The sequence below is a fragment of the Prionailurus viverrinus genome, chromosome A3 (assembly GCF_022837055.1).
Source record: "Prionailurus viverrinus isolate Anna chromosome A3, UM_Priviv_1.0, whole genome shotgun sequence".
In the NCBI taxonomy this organism is placed as follows: Eukaryota; Metazoa; Chordata; class Mammalia; order Carnivora; family Felidae; genus Prionailurus; species Prionailurus viverrinus.
Genome location: NC_062563.1, coordinates 119601801 through 119614163, shown reverse-complemented (window position 1 = coordinate 119614163; position 12363 = coordinate 119601801). Strand labels below are relative to the sequence as shown.

The window sequence follows — 12363 nt, the reverse complement described above, 5'->3', positions numbered from 1 at the left end:
AAATAAAAATATAGAATGCTCAATTAAATTTGAATTTCAGGTAGCAAATACATTTTAGGGTTTTTTTTTTCCTTAGTGTAGATGTATCTCAAGTAGTGTCTGTGGCAAACTTATATTAAAATATTGTTTATCTGAAAGTCAAATTTAACTAGGCATCTCATACTGATCTGGTAACTCTAGTTCGGGTTTACTTAACATTTTCCACCTTGCATTTAATGCATGCTTACGGAATATGTGCCAGGCAGGTATTAGATACTACAAAAATGAAGCAAGTATGGCTCCTGCGTTTACAGATTAGTTTGGAGAAGACATATTGACAAATGATTATAGCATAGAAGGTGCAGGAAGCAACGGGATGGTGGAAGAAGTTTGGATTTTGGTGTTGGCTTTAGTTCCAATCATGCTTCTGATGGTCACAAGTTGTGTGATCTTAAGCAAGTCAGTTAACCTCTCTGGGCCTCGGTTGTTTATTGTGAAAACGGAAATGATACCAACCTCAGGAGGTGATCAGCGAGGTTATAGGAAACTCATCCAATGAGTCCCAGCCTTTGTTACCCACCTGATTGTCACGGTGGGCACTTTCTCCAAAAAGTGGGGTAACAACTTGCCATCTAAGCCACTGGTCCGAGGTTGCTGTTCATTCTGGATACGGTACATCATTACTGTTCACACGAGGCTTGTCTTAAGATGGTTGCAAATTTTAAATTTGCGTATTGGCCCCTATGTCATTTAATAGAATATAACTGAGGGGGAAATCAAGTGAGCTCTTGACCCTAGTGAAAGTTTGGTCATTACTCATAGTTACCATTCACGAGGCATTTACTGTGTATAAGGCACTGCTGGACATTTTTCATACATTATCACATTTGACCATCACAACAACAGATGAGAAAAACCAAGGTCCAAGGTCACATGGCCAGGAAGTATTGGACCCACTGCTTATGCAGTTCCAGCAGGGTGAAGGGTTAGAGTCACTCTCTAGATAAGGACGCAACTGTGTCATGTCATGTGATTAGAATTCATCCCTCAGCAAAATTACATACTGCCTACACAGTCCCCTTGTAAGTTTGAAAACCATGTCAAGGGGTTCCTATATGTGGGAATCAGTCGTATGTGAGTGCCTGTTCCACTCTCAGCTAGTTTCAAATGAATAATGAACACGGCTGGTGACGCTCACCGGCTTCACAGCTCCCTGCCTCCCCCTCACCACCAGGCAGAGCACCCCTGCATGTTCCCATCTAAAATCTAGCCCCCCACCAGCCAGAGTTAACCCATTCACTCTGACTCCCCCACCACTTGGCTTCCCCAGTCACCCTGGGGAAAGTGCAGAAAGGTCAGATTGTTTTCAGCTTGCTTGGCTGTTTTTAGTGAGGTGTTTTATGTGAGGTGCTAAGAATACAAAGATAAAAACAAGATGTGGTCTATGAGTGTGAGCACCTTGGACCATGATAAAGAATATGCCTGCTACCAAGGAGAACATGCCAGCTCTCCGTCCCACATGTCTGGTAAGGACCAGAGTATAATACAGCTTGTCCACCGTGTGAGGGAACCTGAACTTTATCCTTTTACCCTCACCGGTGTTTCTTCAACTTTCCACTGAAGTCCCCTCAAAGGCAGTGGGTAGTACAGGCATGGAGGTGTCTTGAGTTCAAACTCTCTTGAAAAGTTTTGCCTTTAAACTCTTGTGATTCTTGTATTCTACATCATCACACGCCAGTTTGTCTTACTAGTTTTAAATGGTTTACTGACTCGCCAAATAAAAATGAAACTTGAGGGAGATGTCACTATTCCATAGCTGCTCCCTCTCTGTCTCCTTACATGAATCCCCCGTGGCCAGTGGTTGCTTCAGCTGGTTTGAAAAGGACAACCATAGGGATTTGAGCTGAGACGTTACGTGATAAGATTTACCTTCTGGAAAGAGCTTTCTAGGAGTGGCGTTGAGGATGGGTCGGAGGTGGGAGAGGTTGGAGGCAGAGAGACCAGGTGGGAAGCTCTGCAATAACTCAGGTAAGAGAGGGTAGAGGTGATGGGGATAAAGAAGGGTCATATCTGAAAGACATTTAGAAGTGTGATTGATAATATTGGAAAAACGTTCTGGTATAGGGAGCTGGGAGAAGATGTGGGATAGAATCATCCTCACGTTTTTCCTAGTGATGCCATTAACAATAATAGGGAATATAGCAAGGGGGGGGGTTGGTGGGGAGAAGGGTAAATAAGTTTAACTGAAACTCACTGAGCTTGAGGTGCTTATGGAACACAGGGTTGGAGGAAATCTAGAAGACAATTACATGAACAGGTCTGATAGCTAGGAGAGCTTATTGGGCTGGAGACCCAGATGCAGAAGTCACAGGAACAGATTAAGGCACTCAGGGAGTAGGTACAGAGGAAGGAGAGAGAAAAATGAGATGGGAACTCAGGGAAACGTCGAAGTCTAAGGGCAGATTTAGGGAGCAAGAGGGAATGGAAAAAGGAACATCAGAAAGTCAGGAGGACCCATGGTTCCCTGGTGAATGGCCAGTTCTGGGGCGGGGCAGGAAAGGAACAAGATGAGCCTGGAACATCTTGTGTCAGAAAGCAAGGAAATGTTCAAAGAATGATGAAAACAACTCCAAAGGGCACAAGAGCCAACTTGGAATTTCTTTCCCTGGCCAAATCGGTGACAAATTGCATATCAAAACAAATAATCCTAGGCAAGGATTATAACCCACTGGGGGGAAAAAAATCCATGCGAAGGCTAATATAAGTAAATGGTAGTGGGTCCGAGCACTACATTGGGAATTGGCAACATGTGCCCGGCTAGATTTCAGAATCGCTATGAACTAGTAACTGCTGTGTGTGCCTTCTGTTTTTCTCCTGTTTGAAATGATAATATCCGTAGAAATTACCCCCATGCTTGTGCCACTAGCGTTTTCTGGGCATATATGAGGCACGCGATGAGTTTCTTTACTTCGCAAGGTCTTCAGGTCAGGAGGATTGATACTCAAGGAGCCATGCCCAAGGAACTGGATGTGAGGAGCTATATCCACACGGGGACCCGATTTAGAAGAGGGGATCCTGGGCTTCAGGCTGGTGCTGTCATGGAATGAGACTTGGGGGTTCTTGGGGGAGGGGATGAATGTATTTTGCATTGAGTGGGATATGAACGGTTGTCATCAGAGAATAGGAAAACACAGATGATGTTTTCCAAAGATGATTTCGACAGTCTCTCCCATCCACATTCTCTTATTATATGACTTGGATATTCTTCCCATTAAGAGGTAGGGTCTGGGTTCCCTCCCCTTGCTCTTAGGTAGATTTTTGTGATTTTTTTTTTCCAACCAAAGGATATGCCAGAAGTGATATCTGAAGCTGGGTTATAAAAGAGGATGCAGAGTTACTCTTATTCACTATCATTCTCATCCTGAAACCTTCGAGAGGAGTAGTCCAACAGCCCTGAAGACACCATGTGGTTATCAAGCTTGCTCTAAGACAACTGGGAGAGGGTTGTCTAGCTGGCCCCCTACCATTTAAGCTCCTGCCACCATGTGACTGCTGCACTTGTGGGAGAAACTCTGAGCCAGAAAACCACCCCCCTGAGCTCTTTTTGAATCCCTATCCCACAGAAATGGAAAAAATGAAACAGTTATTATCTTAAACACTGGGAGTGATTTATTTTGTAGCAACAGATAACCGGCACATGGTAAAATGTTAAGGTGGAGAAAATGTTAAGGTGGAGAATCTGGGTGAAAGGTATGCAGGAACTCTTTGTATAGTGGTCCTCTATCCCTTGCAAAGATGTGGGGCTACAAGGACATAGTCTCTTCTCACGATTACTTGGGGCAGTCTACACCACCCAAGTCTACACTTACAACCATGGAGCTGAGCTGGAACTTCAGAATGGAGACACAAAATACACTGAATCTGAAAATGTCCCCTTGTCTTTATAGCATCCAGACACCCTACGGATACAGTTAGGAACAATTCCATTCTCCAATTCTGTTGCTAGGAAAAAGTATGGCCTGGGTTTTCACTCTCCTAACTCCTTGATTTGTCCTGGGGATTTTTTTTAATGTTTACTTATTTTCAAGAGAGAGACTGTGAGCTGGGGAGGGGCAGAGAGGGAGGGAGACACAGAATCCGAAGCAGGCTCCGGGCTTCAAGCTGTCAGCACAGAGCCCAACACGGGGCTCAAACCCACAGACCGTGAGATCATGACCTGAGCCAAAGTCAGGTGCTTAGCCGACTGAGCCACCCAGGCGCCTCTGTCCTGAGGATTAACCTCTACAAGGAACCCTGTCCATTCTGAGAGTTGCCTTGGATAGGGGGAGACGGTCTTGACTCAACACTTGCTGTGTGCCTCTCTTTTCATACTCTACTTATGATAGGCTGCCTTCTCCTTCTCCCCTGAGAAAATGGGCCCAGAATCCTTTCGCACCCATAGTCCTGGGATGGAATCTCTGAGAGCTAAGCAGGGACACTGGGAAAAGAATGAATTCTTACTTCTGAGTCATTTGAAGAGAATGCAGTGTCTCCAGTATGCCAACGAGCCCAGCAGCATCCAGGGATGCACACCTAGAGGGCTTGATCCAAGCTGGGTCAGCAGATGATAGAATGGTAAGGTGTGAAGGGCCTACACTGATTATAGAGGCTGACAGGAGTCATGGAGGAGATCAGTACCCAGTGAGGTGATTTTCTTTGGTGGATGCATTTGGGATAGTGTAGAAGGGACACTAGCTAGAGGCGAGGATTCAGGAAATACAGAATGCTAGAGTCTCAGTTAAGAGATGACTAGAATTTTAGCATTAAGATGGAGAGCTGGGGCGCCTGGGTGGCGCGGTCGGTTAAGCGTCCGACTTCAGCTCAGGTCACGATCTCGCGGTCCGGGAGTTCGAGCCCCACGTCGGGCTCTGGGCTGATGGCTCAGAGCCTGGAGCCTGCTTCCGATTCTGTGTCTCCCTCTCTCTCTGCCCCTCCCCCGTTCATGCTCTGTCTCTCTCTGTCCCAAAAATAAATAAACGTTGGGAAAAAAATTTTTTAAAAATAAAATGGAGAGCTAAGGGAGTGAGGGAGTTCTAATAGGAGTATTAGAGATTAAATATGCATTAAGGTCATAAGGAAAACACTGATGGAGACTCTGAGGCAGTTTGGTCAGAGAAAGTGAGAAAGAATGAAAACCTTTTTTTTTTTTAACCTTTTGACTCCCTTCACCCATTTCTTTGGGGGTCAAAGAAAATCTTGAAGAATTTTCAAGGAAATCTTTGTCTTCATTCGATTCAGTTACATCAACACTATGTATTTATGTGGAAATCTACTATGTGTCACATTCTGTGCTAGATGCTGAAGGAATTCCTGCCCACAAGGGGCACGTAGTCTGATTGGGGAGACAGAATGTAAACCAAAGACAACACTGTCTTTGGATGTATGTAATAAAAGAGCTATGTTCATGGTGGGTACAGAGGTGACCTCAGACATCTGTGGGAGTCAGGGCTGAGGGAGACAGAGCCAGAAATCATCTGCAGGAAGAGAACCAAGCTGATGAAATCACAAAGAGGGTGAGCACAGTGGAGCCCTGGACAGAGCACTGAAGAACAAGGACAGCAGGCGTGGAGAGGAAGAAGAGGGCTCTAGAAAATATGGGGAGATCCATCAAAGCAGACTTGGCATAGGGAATTTGGAGACACCAGTGAACATATCAGGGAGGGAACTAGTTATGAGGAGATAGAATCTCAACCAGCTAATGGACAAGATGAAGACACAAGAAATGCTCACAAATGCATTGGGAGAGACAATGAGGTTGATAAAAACTCAAGAGATACGTGTATAGGCGATTCTGTTAGCTCGATCTAGGAGTAAAGGTATAGACTTTCTGGCAGAAGACGAAAAGGTATGTTTAACACGGGGAGGGGAAAATTGAACTCGGAGATTAGAGTAACGGGCTGTGATGAAAAACCATAAACCGCGAGGAGCTTAGCCTTAGAGCTCTCATGCGTTGCTGAAAGAGAAGAAATAATGCGCAAATTTTTTCCTTTGCAGTAGCCGTGAGGCAGATAAGAACCCGTCATCCGGCTACTACGGAATCAGGTGTAAATGGTTGTTCCTTCTGCGCTTCGTTAGACAGGGCGGAGGAATTGTTACCCTGTTGCTAAGGAAAAAGGAAGGGGCTGTTCCCAGTTGCCATGGTGACAAGGTAAGAGCGCTCCCTCGGTACCACCATAAATGTACGAGGTGGTTTCTTCTCCTTGTTGCTATGACAATGTAGAGAGACTGTTCTCGTTGTCCCCCACCAACGCCCCCCCCCCCCAACCGCCGCCGTCGCTAAGAGGTGGAGGTTGGGGCTGTCCTTTCCTCGCCGCCCAGTTGCCTTGGAGACGGCGGGTGCCCTGGCCCCGCCCCTCTCGGACTGACAGCGGTGGCCGCATCGCGCCTGCGCAGTGCTCTCTTCCCCCGCAGTCCCTGTGCGTTGAAGCCGGAGACCGCGGCGGCCTCTGCTAGGACCCCTCGCCCCGGAGCCTCCGGCCGGAGCCGCAGCCTCAGCCGCAGCGCCCCCGCCGCTTGTTCCCCGCCCCGCCGCCTCCGCCGGAGCCGCCTCGCGCACTGTGAGTCCCGGCCGAGGCGACCGACGCCGTGGGGCTGAGTCAGCGAGAGGCCCGGGCCCGGGCTGGGGGAGGGGAACCGGGCTGCCCCCCTCGCCTCCCCACCCGCGCCTCCGCCCCCCCAGCCGCGACTCACCCCCTCCGCCTCTGTCCCTCCATCCCTCTCTCCTGGGTTCCCGGCGGCGGCCGTCAGGCCTCCGAGCCACTCCCCCTCCCTGCCGTCCCTCCGGACCCACCCCAGGGTTGGGGAGTCAGGGGTGGGGGGGGGGGGGTCCTTCCCCACTAGATGCGGCGCCACCGCACCTCCACGCGGGACTGATTCTCTCCCCACAGCCCCAACTGCCTCCAGTCCGCCCTTGTCCCTTCTCCTTACTCTTCTTGGGCCTGACACCTCCGGCCTCTCTGGTTTTCCCCAGTGATATGCCAGAAAAAGAGTGACAAGGGAGAAGGCGAGGGGAGACTGGGGGGAGGGGGGACATTCTGCCTGCCCAAACCTTGGGGCCTCAGGTTTCTTACCCCACAAGCTCGTGCCCTGGCTGGTGTGGGGAAGCAGGTTTGGACAGTTCTGACTGGCTGCTAAGAGCTCGTGGGGCTTTCAGAATAGATTTTGCTGAGGACTCAGCCCCATGGCGATCAGCTAGTGTTTAGTGAACACCCGCTAGTGCATGGTGGCCTTCTAGTGGGCTGGGCTATGGCCTTGGCTGGTGCTACGGAGAGGGACTAGAGGTAGTGGGGGGGCGGGGGGAAGGTTGCACTGGAGAGCTGAAGTTACTGCGCTTCCGGTGTGGTGTTGTGAATAAGCATCTTTCAGTACTATTTAGTATGCTTTTCTCTCTCTCTCTCTTTTTGTTTTTCTTTTCGCTTCTACTTTTTTTTTTTTTAATACAGTACAACCCTGGTGTACTGTGAGGTTTAGAAATAGGCCTGATATCATCCATAGCAGGTGCTTACTGTTTGTGTGTTGAGGGCTTGTGGCAGGACAATCTCTGATACCTGTAAATTCCATGTAGTAACCAACTGAGCGATAGTGAGTTTGAACATAACATGTGCAGAGTGGAGAGGAAGAAGAACTGAGGTTGCTCCATGGTGTAGGTCTGAGGCCTGTACCCCCTGCCTCCTGCAGCTGTGAATCTTTGTGGGGGCTGTCACCTGATAGGGGTTCTAGCATATTTGGACAACTCCCTGGGTTATGTTTGTTACCAATCCACCTGCCCACCCTGTGTTTCCTGATCTTGGAGGATCCAAACTGTTTTCTTCTTCCAGTAGAAATTGAGCTGAAGTCATAGTTGGTGTCCATAGCCAGAAGCTGTCTGTTAATAAACGTGTCTCAACTTGAGGGCTCTTAACTACTAAGCATGTACCTCATTCCTCATTGCCAGCTTCCTTTGATTCTTTTTTTTTTTTTTTTTTTTTTTTTGGCTTCCAGATTTCAGTGTGCTGGTAGCAAATATGTGTAACTATCAGCCAGTTAAACCCTAAAAGAAGCTTTGTGGTTTTTTTACTCCAAACTACAAAAGGAGTAGAGAGTTTACTTCTAAAAATCATAGTGAAGGACTCACCAATTTGGAGTTTGGGGGATTGCAAACAGTGAGAAATAAAGGTTGTGCTCCTTGACTTTGCTCAATCATGGCCTATTGGCAGCCTCCTCGGAGCCACTCCCCACCCCCATGCCCATCAGATTAGTTTACAGTAGCAAAGACGGCTGTCGCCCTAGTTTTAAACATAGAGATGAAGTTCAGGAAAACTACAGCCCCCATGCAGCCACGCAGTTTCTTCTGTTTCGAATGCCAGTCTGGGGTTTGGCGGGATGCACCTGCCTGTGGGGCGATGGGAGCTGTGGGGCCTGAGAGTTGCATTCCTTCTGTGTGGTCCTCTGTGTTGCATAGCTCACCGAAATACCCGGGCAGGGCAGGAGCAGACAGCTGTGCTGGAGAGCTGCTCCTCCTGGGTTGAGTGTATTTTGGGAATCGGCGATATTACTGGGGTGGAGGGTTGTGAATTAAGAAGCAAGAAAATGTGTCGAGGCTAGATAGATGAGGAGGGTGTGAGTAAAATGTTCCCTTTCCAGTTTGCTGTGGGACGGTACGTTTTCAGAGCATCACAGTGATTTTTATATGGGTTAATTTGCCTTTGAAATCCATACCGATGTTTTATGGGATAATGATGGAATGCCTTTTAAATGGCTACTATTGGGAAACAGGACTGATCCCTGTGCCTTATACATTGCCTATCCAGTTGTTACTGAATGTAATTGTTAGGATCAGGGAGAGGGGCATGATTTGAATCAAGTTAGACCTAACTCTATGTAATCCATGTGGTGGTTTCATAGCATTAGATTTCCCTGATTCTAAGACACCCCAGCAATTTACCGACAGCTCTTAGTAAAATCGTTTAACACAACCAGATCAAAATATATATGTTGATTCTAAGGCATATCCTAATTTCAGGACCATTAAAATAGCCAGGAAGTGGCAAGACTTGAAGGAGGCTTTATGTGTCTTAGAACTGAGAAGGGATGATATTTGTAATATTTCTGGGTATGTGATGATGCCATTACTGCCCTACCATCCTGAGGGTGCCTGCACTGTGAGGACGGATTTCGTCAAATCCTTCCCCCAAGCCAACCTACTTTATGGGTTTATGTGTGTAAGATGATTGACTGCCAGTAGGCATAGGAGTTGACTATTGAACAGAGGAAAGCTCCTATGTAGGCATCCAACCCAAGACCTTAATATGGTACCTTCCAGAAGCTGAGCCAACTAGCTGGCAGCAAACGTCTTACGAGCTATATGTGAACTTAGCTGGGTAACATCTTTCAGAAGCTGAACAGAAAATAGTATTTTTCTAAAGTAGCATGCGTCTGCCCTTGTTTACAGACACCTTCAGAAAGATCCTAAAGCACATGCCCAACCCCTGTGTGATGTTAGAAGTAGAGGGGACTTCAGTTGATGTAGTTCAATGTTCTCTTTTCCAGATTTTAGCGTGAGACATTAAAAGTTAAGTGATTTGCCTGAGGTCATCCAACTAATGTAGAAAGTATGTAAAAACACTTTGTAAACTGTATATACCATACAAGTGAATGTTGGTGGTTATTAGTGGCTGAGTCGGGATTAGAACCCAGATTTCTAGACTAGAGCTAGTCTACACTACTACCTTGCCCCACCCCTCATGTTTAATATTCCAAAGGCTTTTAATAAAAACAATTTACTAGTCTGTAATTAGTCCCACAGACAAAGACTTGTTTTATTGTCTGAGATGTTGCAAAGCTAGGTAAAATCTAGTGTCCTTCTGTCTAATTCAATATTTATTCTTGCTGCCTTAAAAATAACAATTTTGTCTCACACACTCTGACCTGAGGAAGGTTTTGCTTTCAAAAATTTGCATCATCTACTATAAAGCAAATGGGAAGGTGGGTATTTGAAGCCCTCTCAACTCCTCATCTGTGAGGCTGCTGCATCCCAGGAAGCCGGATGCAGAGGGCTGAAAGGGGCCAAGAGGAGGAGAAAACTGGGTTATCTTCCAGCTCCCAGACTGTAACCTTCTGTAGTTCCTGGAAGCCCTGGTGAGATCTCTAACCCCTCTCCTTGAGAAAGTGAGGCGGTCTGGCCTCTGGAAGCAGACAGACCTGAGTTCAAATGCCAGTCCTGCCACTTCCTGGCCTTGGGGGGCTGTGGAACGTCCGAGTGCCAGTTCCTCACCTGCAAGCCTGGGGTGATAACCTACCTGTTTTTCAGGGTTGTTGTGGGGATTAAACGAAAGAAAGTACGTAAAGTACCTGCTGAACAAGAGATAGCAACCACTATTTTGTATTACTAGTGTATAAAATAAAAAACCCTACTTTCAAAATTGTATCATGACTTAAATCCATCTTGGACCCTCAATTCAGCAGCCCCCATCTCCCAGCAGCTCTCTCGTCATGTTTGACATGCACAGAGAGAAGACTTGTCCTGTGAAACCTGGCACTTGCAGTGTTATTCCAACTGCCAAAACCGGAGTATATGAAATGCCCCTTTGTGTCCATGGATTCAGCTGACCTGGTTGTCTGAAGGCCTGGCAGGGCAGGAGCACTTGACTAGGAGAGTGCCGACTTGGTGTGTTTGTGTGTGTCTTGGGGGCAGTGGGTCCTCCGGTTGGGGAGGCCAGTCTGGGGAGTGAGCTTAATTTGAAATGAAAAAGCTGCTGAGCCCTCCGTTGTGACTAGAGTTCCCGTGGCTTTCATGCACTTTCTCGACTGTTAGAGATGGAGCCCGCATGGGCGACCTTGCTCAGGCCAGCTTCTGCGCCTGCCCGGGAGAGCTGGAGGGCCAGGGAAGGGAGCTGTCCATCTTAGGAGGGAAGCCTTCTTTCTAGTGAGGAGAGGTAGAGGGAGGTCATCTTGGAAGGCAACATCTCCAGATGGGAAGATGGGATCAAGGCAGAGACTACCGAGTAATTAAGGAGCCAGGGCAAATCAGTCAGGCCCAGAACACAAGTGAACTTGAAGTCCTACAAGTGTCACTTGGGAAGAAAATGCCCAGGTATAGGCATCTAAAGACTGAAAAGATAAACACAGTAGGTTTTACCTCTTGGAAGCAGAACTTGGGTGTGGAGGAGGGAAAGAGAGACTCAAAGGGGACTTTTACTTTATGTGCTTCTATATGTGAATTGTTTTGAGAGACATGTATGCTTTTGTAGTTTAATGCAGACCAACAGAGTTAGCAGTGGTTGTTTTTTTTTAAGTGTATTTATTTATTTTGACAGAGAGGGGGAGGGGGAGGGACAGAGAGAGAACCCCAAACAGGCTCTGCGCTAGAAGCCCACGTGGGGCTCAATCTCACAAACCGTGAGATCATGACTTGAGCCGAAACCAAGAGTCATATGTTTAACCGACTGAGCCACCCAGGTGCCCCATCAATGGTTGTTTTTCACTGAGCACATTTTGGTACCAAAGAAGCCATTGCCTTTACTCGGAGCCTTCAGTGCACGGGACAGACAGGGTTAGCCTGCTTCCCTCCGGTCGGCCGAGCCAGTTTACACGAAGCCAGCCTCTTACGTAAGGGCAGGAAACTCCAAAGTGGCTGCTTCCCTGGCAGCCCAGCATGCTTCATTGACCTGCTACCTCCCCACCTCTTCCTCGTCTTTTCCTTCCCTTCTTAAGAACAGTCCCTTCCTCTTGCCCAGTTGAATTCATCATCAGTATTCCAATATTCAATTGTGTTTCCTAGCCAAATGTCCTATCTAGTATAGAAAGAGGGCACACCTACCATTCAGACGCATGCTTTGACTCGCTCAACCAGGAGTTAGGATGGGTCATGCTGAGTAATCCACATTCCATCACCTAATCTTCCCCTTTGGCCAAAAGTACAAATTTGCGACAGTTGGCTAAGGTTGGAGAGGCATCCTGTGGCCAAGGATGGTTTTTCCTCTGTGTGGAGTTGACCAGCCAATACCAGCCTAAGCCCTGTGTCTTTTTCTCACTAGCGTCACGTCCTATCAGCTTTGCTAAACAGGCGTAATGTAACATCAGCATTTTGAGCTCTGGATGCCTCATTTGCCCAAAGTAAATAGGACGCGACCTATCTAAAATGTTTCAACTCCAAGTAAAATTACCTTTTTTACTGAAACTCTTTCGTGTGTATGGGAGATACACGCCACTGTGTGGTATGTTTAAAATAACTGAGCAAGAAACATTGCTTCAGTAATGTTGACAATGGATGTCAAAAGCCTTAAAAGGACATATATCCTTAGATGAAAAATTACCATTCTAAGAATATTTAGAAAATCAAGGGTGCATATAAAAATACTTATACAA

The 12363-nt window shown here is 47.1% G+C and overlaps 1 protein-coding gene across 2 annotated transcripts in view; it reads left to right on the top strand.

Annotated features, from left to right (window-relative positions):
• The first annotated feature begins 6401 nt into the window (after positions 1-6401).
• The window catches only part of MAPRE3 (microtubule associated protein RP/EB family member 3), a 53972-nt gene continuing 48010 nt past the window's right edge, over positions 6402-12363 (top strand). The window contains exon 1 of one of the 2 annotated variants that reach the window (XM_047853961.1): positions 6402-6575. The gene's annotated coding sequence lies outside the window, so the exon portion shown is untranslated. The remainder of the gene's footprint in view (positions 6576-12363) is intronic. The other variant, XM_047853965.1, reaches the window with a different exon arrangement.